The following is a 7960-nucleotide window of genomic DNA, read 5'->3' on the forward strand; positions in this document are numbered from 1 at the left end:
ACCTGCCACCATGCCTGGCTAATTTTTGTATTTTTAGTAGAAATGGGGTTTCACCATGTTGGTCAGGCTGGTCTCAAACTCCTGACCTCAGGTGATCCACCCACCTCGGCGTCCCAAATTGTTGGGATTACGGGCATGAGCCACAGCACCCGACCCCTCCCTAGCTTTTTGAAAGGAAAAATACTTGCATATCTCACTTCCTGTACTCCTTATCTTCTTGTCCTTGGTTTCTATTTTTTGGCTACTCAAATTCTGAATGTGTCCCAGAAAGCAGTGAGGCCCTTTCTGGAAATGCTAATTATCTTCCCAGATACCCCACGCCGTCCCCAAGACCAGGCAAATTTCAGGGAATCCTCCTCATTTCACGAGAAAAGATAAACTTCCCTCCTTAATCATTTGTCCCCACAGAAGAAACCACAGCCCCAACAGAGATGAGTGTCAACAGGCAGCGTCCCAGCACCCACCGTGTGCACGTGGTGGCTGCATGACTGCCCAAGGTGCCACCCACACAGGCCATGGGCACCCCACATGGGGCTCGTGAGCACGTCAGGAGCGGGGAGCTATGGCTGAGGTTGTCCAGTCATCCCTAATCCATCTTTGAGAGTAAATAAACTGCTCTCCACCTCCCCCGTCTACTGGAATGCAATATTTATGCTTTTCCATAGAAATTCTGAAAGACAAGTACAAGTTAAAAATATACCAGCTTTGGATTTTAAACAGTATTGACTAATTTGACAGTGATAACCACGCTGTCCCCCCTCCCACGTTTGTTTGTTTTAAGGCTTCAACACAATGGCTTGCCTATGTGTGTAGAGCTTTGGGGGCTTTCTCTAGGCCTCATGACTTTGACCTTCAATGCCGTCATCCCGAGGAGTTTCTCTTTCTTGTCCCCCTTCTCTGTCTTGCACCCTCCTGTCCTGCTGCAGCCTGGACTCCGCATCTGGGTCCTGCCAGCTGCCATGATGGGAAGCAGGCCTCTCCCACCCTTGCCCAGCCTCTCTCCTCTGTGTCTGCACATCTGTCTCCCAAGCTGGTTATGAGAGGCTTTTCCAGGCACACAACACCCTGCACAAGGCGTCCAGAGAAATGAGCCAGGTCAATGTTAAGGAAATGGAAGAGGGCGCTAGAGCCCCTGGGGGTGGACAGGGCCCAGTCATTTGGTTTTTCCCCTTTTGTAGGCTCATTCCCTGAGCAACTGTGGGTACTAGAGAACATGCTGCCCCTCCACACTTCACTTCTCAACATTCTTCCTGGAATGGGAAGCCTGGCTTCATAAATTTTTTGTCTTGCTTTATTTTTTAGAGTTTTTGTTTCACAAAAGAAAACACCTCTGGTCCTGTAAATACAGAGATTTTCACAAAGAATTGAGTGTTCCCACCTCATTGCTAGACAGGTGGAGATATTTGTGACAAGGGCACCTGGTGCCTGGTGAGCAGGTGCATGGCCTGTGTGCAGCACAATGAGACAGGGTCCAGAGAGGTAGGATGCATGCTCGCAGGTGTGGGAAGGGACAGCCAGCCAGACAGTGCACCCTCTGGCTCTAGACTGTCTGGCCCAGCTGCCTAATGCCTACAGCCACATACAAATGTGCCCAGAGCAGCCAAGGCAACTTTACAAAGTGCCTGGGACTGTGTATCTCTCAAGACTAAGGGAGAAAATGTTCACTGTACTCATGACACGAGGAAAAGTGTGGGAAAGCTTTCATTAGGCAGAAAGGGAGTTGAAATAACATGAAAGTGTAGAAAGACTTTATTTCTTCTGTGTTACCCACGTGGAAACATGATGTTGCTTCCCATCCCTGCAACTCTGAGACCCCATAGGAAGAAATGTGCAATTTCATGAAGAGCTTTATGTGATCCTGGGGAAATCAACATACTTGTTTGTTAATGGGGATTGAGAGCCTTTGGAGTTTAGCCAATATGAACTCAAGCTAGGGCCTGTCATCCTTCCTCATCCCTCAAGGGAGGAAGTCATATATTAAGAAGGTGAGCTCAGAAGACATCAGAGGGGAGGACCCCACTGCCCTGGCCACCCACAGGGACCCTCCCAGGCTTTCTGTGTTGAACAGTGATAGCAGGGGCAGGCAGAGGGAACTTTGCCAGCCATGCTTCCATGGGCCACTGCTGCTCTGCCTCCTCCTCTCCAGCTGAGTTGATCCCCGAGGTTTGGCATCATCCTAGTGAAGGGAGAAAAGGGACACAGCCCTTGATCATGCAGGTGGACTGAGTTGCAGGTGGGCTGCCTTTTTAAATTTTAGATTCAAGGGGTACATGTGCATGATCGTTACATGGGTATATTGTGTACTGGTAGAGATTGGGCTTCTAGTGTACCCATCACACAGATACCAAACATTGTTTCCAATAGGTAGTCTTTCAACCCTCATCCCCCTCCCACCCTCTCCCCTTTTGGAGTCCCCAGCATCTCTTATTTCCATCTGTATGTCCATGTGTACCCATTGTTTAGTTCCCACTCATAAGTGAGAACGTGTGGTGTTTGATTTTCTGTTTCTGGGTTAGTTCATTTAGGATAATGGCCTCCACCTCCATCGCGTTGCTGCAAAGAACATGATTTCATTTTTTATGGATGCATAGTATTTCATAGCGTATATATACTACATTTTATTTATCTGAGCAACCATTGGTTCCATTACTTTGCTATTGTGAATATTGCTGAGATAAGCATACTAGTACAGATGTCTTCTTTATATAGGGATTTCTTTTCCTTTGGATAGACACCCAGTAGTTGGACTACTGAGTCATAGGGTAGTTCTATTTTCAGTTCTTTGAGAAATCTCAATGCTGATTTTCATAGATGTTGGACCAATTTACATTTCCACCATCAGTGTATGAACATTTCCTTTTGTCTACATCCACAACAACATCTATTGTTCTTTGACTTTTTAAAAATAGCCATTCTGACTGGTGTAAAATGATGTTTTAGGGTGGTGCTAATTTGCATTTATCTGATAATTAGCAATGTTGAGAATTTTTTCATGTGTTTGCTGCTTATATTTCTTCTTTTGAGAAATGTCTTCATATCCTTTGCTCAATTTTTAATAAGGTTGCTTGTTTTTTTCTTAGTTGTTTGATTTCCTTATATATTCTGGATATTAGTTCTTTGTTGGAAGCATAATTTGCAAATATTTTCTCCCATTCTGTAAATTGTCTGTTTACTCTGTTGATCATTTATTTTGCTGTGCAGAAGCTTTCCAGTTTAATTAAGTTCCATTTGCCTATTTTTGTTTTTGTTGCATTTGCTTTTGGGGTCTTTGTCATAAATTATTTGCCTAGGCTGATATCCACATTTTTCCTAGGTTTTTTTTCTAGGATTTTTATAGTTTCAGTCTTGTTTGAGTCTTTAATCCACCTTGAATTAATTTTTGTTTATAATGAGATAGGATCCAGTTCCATTCTTCTGCATGTGGCTAGCCAATTTTTCCAGCACCACTTATTGAATAGGTGTCTGTCCTTTCCCCACTGTTTATTTTTGTTGACTTTGTCAAACATCTATTAACTGTAGGTATGTAGCTTTAATTTTGGGGCTCTCTATTCTGTTTCACTGATCTACATGTCCATTTTTTGTGCTAGTACCATGCTTATACTACAGCGTTGTAGTATAGTTTGAAGTCAGGCAATATGATGCCTCTGGATTTTTTTTTTCTTATAATTACTTTGGCTAGTTAGGCTTTATTTTGTTTTATATAAACTTTAGAATTTTTTTCTAGTTCTGGGAATAATAATGTTTAAAATTTGACAGGAATTTTGTCATATCTGTAGATTGCTTTAGGGAATATGGTCATTTTAACAATATCGATTATTCCAATTCATGAGCATGAGATGTTTTTCCGTTTGCATCATCTATGGTTTCTTTCATCAGTATTTCATAGTTACCCTTATAGAGATCTTTCACCTCCTTGGTTAAATGTATTCCTAGCTAGTTTTTTTTTTTTTTTTTTTTTTAGTGTGGCTATTGTAAATGAGATTGAGGTCTTGATTTGGTTCTCAGCTTCCATGTTATTGGTGTATTCAAATGCTACTGATCTTTGTACATTGATTTTTATCTCATGAAACTTTACCAAAGTTGTTTATCAAGTCTAGGAGTCTATTGGAAGAGTCTTTAGGGTTTTCTAGGTATACAGTCATGTCATCAGCAAACAGAGATAATTTGACTACCTCTTTTCCAGTTTGGATACCTTCTATTTCTTTCTCTTGCCTGATTGCTCCAGTCAGGCCTTCCAGTACTATGTCAAATAGGAGTGGCAAGAGTGGGCACTCTTGTCTTGTTTCAGATCTTAAGGAGAATGCTTTTAACTTTTTCCCATTCAGTATGATGTTGGCTATGGGTTTGTCTTATATGGCTCTTATTATTTTGAGGTATGTTCTTTCGATGTCTAGTTTATTGAGGGTTTTCATCTATTGATCATATGATTTTTGTTTTAGTTCTGTTTATGTGATGAATCATGTTTATTAATTTGCTGTCTTTAACCATCTTTGCATCCCTGGAATAAAGCCCACTTGACTGTGATGAATTACCTTTTTGATGCACTGCTGGATTTGTTTTACTAGTATTTTTTGGATGATTTTTGCTTGTACATTCATAAAGGATATTGGCCTGTGTTTTTATTTTTTGTTGTGTCCTTGCCTGCTTTTGGTATCAGGATGATACTGGATCCTCATCAATATTTTGGAATAGTTTCAGGAAGATTGATACTAGCTCTTCTTTGTACATGTGGTAGATGTACAGAGCTGTGAATTTATCTGGTCCTGGGAAATTTTTGTGTGTGTTTTTTTTGGAAAGTTTCTTATTACTAATTCAATTTTCTTACCCATTATTGGTCTGCTCAGGATTTCTATTTCTTCCTGGTTCAATCTTGGGAGACTTTGTGTTTCCAGGAATTTATCAATTTCCTCTGGGTTTTCTGGTTTGTGTGCATAGAGGTGTTCATAGTAGTCTCTAATGATTTTTAGTATTTCTGTAGCAGCCCAGAGTTCAGGTACTGGCTGTGATAGGAAGGGGTGGGCTGGTCCCCTGGAGCCTGAGAACAGATCACAGGACTGAAGGGGCTGGGCTTTCCAAAGGGCTCCAGGCCACAGCTGTAGTGTCCAGGCATGGCAGGGTGGCTGTGCTGTGCACCTTTCACCCAGGAGGGCAGGAACCTTCAGCTGGGGCAATGAGCAATGGCAGTTGCTGGGCTCATGGCCCACTAGCACTTCTCTCCCAAAGCTGGATTTTGCTGTTAGGAGCTCAGGAAGGTTCCTGCTCCCTCCCTGGCCTGGGGCAGCAGAGACAAGCCTGTGGTGGAACGGGCTAATGGGCAGCCTCTGGGGGTTGGGCTCTCAGAGGAACACTGAACTGTGGCTGTCATGCTCAGGCAGGGGTGAGCGGTCGCACTGGCAGCCTGTCACCAAAGCAAGCAAGTCCCATTTGGCAGAGAGGAGAAGCAGAGGGAAGCCGTGTAGAGCATTGTCTACCCACTTCTCCTTACCACAGCTGCGGTATCTGTCTTTGGGGCACACGAAAGTGCCCAGTTCCCTTCCATGGGCAGGCAACAGTGGCTGCACCAGGCAGATAAGGGATGAAAAGCCTGTGGGATCCATGTAGGCTTGAGCAATGCCTCTGCACCATCTCCAGCAGGTTCCCTGTGTTCATCTGGAGGCCTGGGGGCGAAGAGAGGGCTCCCTGTGACTAGGATTGCAAAGGTCCATGGTGGAGTTGTGAAATTTCAGAGTTCTCTCACTTGCTCATCTCTTCCCTGAGTTAGGTTGGCCCATGGCACAACCCAGGCTGACCAGCCGACCCTCAGCCAGCAGGATGGTGCAGCGCCCATTCTTCAGCCAGTACCTGGCCACCTGGGGCTTGATGGTCACCTTCTCCAAGTGTTCTCACTGAGCCACTTGACATTGATCTCCACATCAAAGTGTCCAGTATTACACAGGATGGCATCATCCTTTACCTGTTCAAAGTGCTGGCCAAGGACGATATTGACACAGCCTGTGGTGGTGATAAAGATGTTGCCCTCCTGACAGGCTTCGTCTGTGGTGGTCGGCTTATAGCCCTCCATGGCAGCCTGCAGTGCATTGATGGGGTCAATCTTGGTGATGATGACGTGGGCCCCGAAACCCCACAGAACCTGGGCACAGCCCTTGCCCATGTTGCCATAGCCTGCTACCACCACTACCTTGCCAGCAATCATCACCTCTGTGGCCTGCTTGATGCATCTATGAGGGACTCCCAGCAGCCAGAGAGCTTGTCGAACTCGCTCTTGGTGATGGAGTCATTGACATTGATGGCAGGCACCTTCAGGATCCCATTGACCTTCATCCTTTGTGGGTTGTGGACCCCAGTCATGGTCTCCTCGGAGGTGCCTCAGATGGTCAGCAAGAGCTGTGAGTACTTGGTGTGGAAGAGGTTGGCGAGGTCACCCCCATCCTCCAGAATAATGTTGAGGGCCCATCCTTGAATTACAGTGACTGCTCGATGCACCATGGGTACTCCTTGTCCTTTCGCCCTTCCATGCGTATACTGGAATGCCAGCCTTGGCAATGGCAGCCACCACATGGTCCTGGGTGAGGAAGATGTTGCTGCTGGGGCACCCAGGGTGATGAGGGTCTCAATGTGGACGGCCATCTCCATGGTCATGTGCAGGCAGCTGGCGATTTGGGTGCCCTTTAGTAGCTTGAAGGCCAAGTACAGCTCCTGCATGTGCATCAGGCCTGGCATCTCATTCTCCACAATGTTCAGGGCCTTGCATCCCCAGGTGGCCAGGCCAATGTCAATAACTTTGCAGGGCAGTTTTTCAGACAGGCTGGTGATGCTTATGATGGAGACAGGTGAAGGGGACTGGGCCTTGGTCTGGGGACAGGCACTGGGTGGGTGGCTCTGGGCAGGGTCTCTCTCTCTCTCGCTCTGTGTGTGTGTGTGTGTGTGTGTTTTCTATTTTCAATTTCAAGCAGATGGCCAGGCCCTTGGTATTGCCCAGGTGCTTGCAGTGTGTATTAGCTAGGGTTATCCAGAGAAATAGAACCAACAGGCTATATACAGGTATATGTAAGAGCAGATTTATTATAGGAATTGGCTCATGTGGTTATGGAGACCGAGAAGTCCCATGGTTTGCTATCTGCAAGCTAGAGAAACAAGAATGTCAGTGGTGTGACTCAGTCTGAGTCCGAAGGCCCAAGAATTAGAGGGGCGGGGGTGAGGCAATGGTGAAAGTCCAAATGCTATGAAATGAAAGTTAGTGTCCCCTAAAGATTCATATGTTGAAATCCTAAACCCCAAGGGATGGTAATGAGGAAGTGGGAGTATGGGGAGGTGATTAGGTCACCAGGGTGGAGCCTCATGGATTGAATTGGTGTCTTTATAAAAGAGGCCCCAGAGGGCTGCCTCGCCCCTTCCACCATGGGAGGACACAGGAGACACTGTTGGCCAAAAGATGCTAACAATGAACCAGAGAGCTGACTCTCACCAGAAACCTAATCTGCCTTGATATGGACTTCCCAGCCTCCAGAACTGTTTAAAATAAATTCCTGTTGTTTGAAAATTATACAGTTCACGGTACTTTCTTTAGAGCAGCCCAAATGGACTAAGACACAGTGGGAACAGTGGCCTGAAGTGAAACTCTCTTCTGTCTTGTGTTAAGATGGAAACTCCTGAGCGGTGACGCTCAGTGTCTTTGAATGAGGGAGTGGGCAGGGAGGTAGAGAAGGCAGAGGTCAGGGGGTTAGAGATGTAGCTTGCACATCACTGGACCCCCCCAAGGGGTGTCTAGATGGTGCCAGGCCCAGGGACTCAGCCTCACCATGGCCCTGGGACTGAAGGACCCATGCAGGCTGGACACTGGGTGATTGGGGAAGCCAAGAGGACTGCTGACCAGGGGGCTTCTGGACACAGGACTTTGGCCCAACCCTGGAGAAGGAGGAGCCCTTTGGGGTATGTGAAAAATCTCCCTAACTATCAAGAA

General features: G+C 45.9%; 1 pseudogene; it reads right to left on the bottom strand.

Moving 5' to 3' along the window:
• Window positions 1-5741: 5741 nt before the first annotated feature.
• Window positions 5742-6798, bottom strand: LOC129045014 (adenosylhomocysteinase-like; annotated as a pseudogene).
• Between the last annotated feature and the right edge of the window lie 1162 nt (window positions 6799-7960).

This window comes from Pongo pygmaeus, chromosome 8 (assembly GCF_028885625.2).
Source record: "Pongo pygmaeus isolate AG05252 chromosome 8, NHGRI_mPonPyg2-v2.0_pri, whole genome shotgun sequence".
Lineage (NCBI taxonomy): Eukaryota > Metazoa > Chordata > Mammalia > Primates > Hominidae > Pongo > Pongo pygmaeus.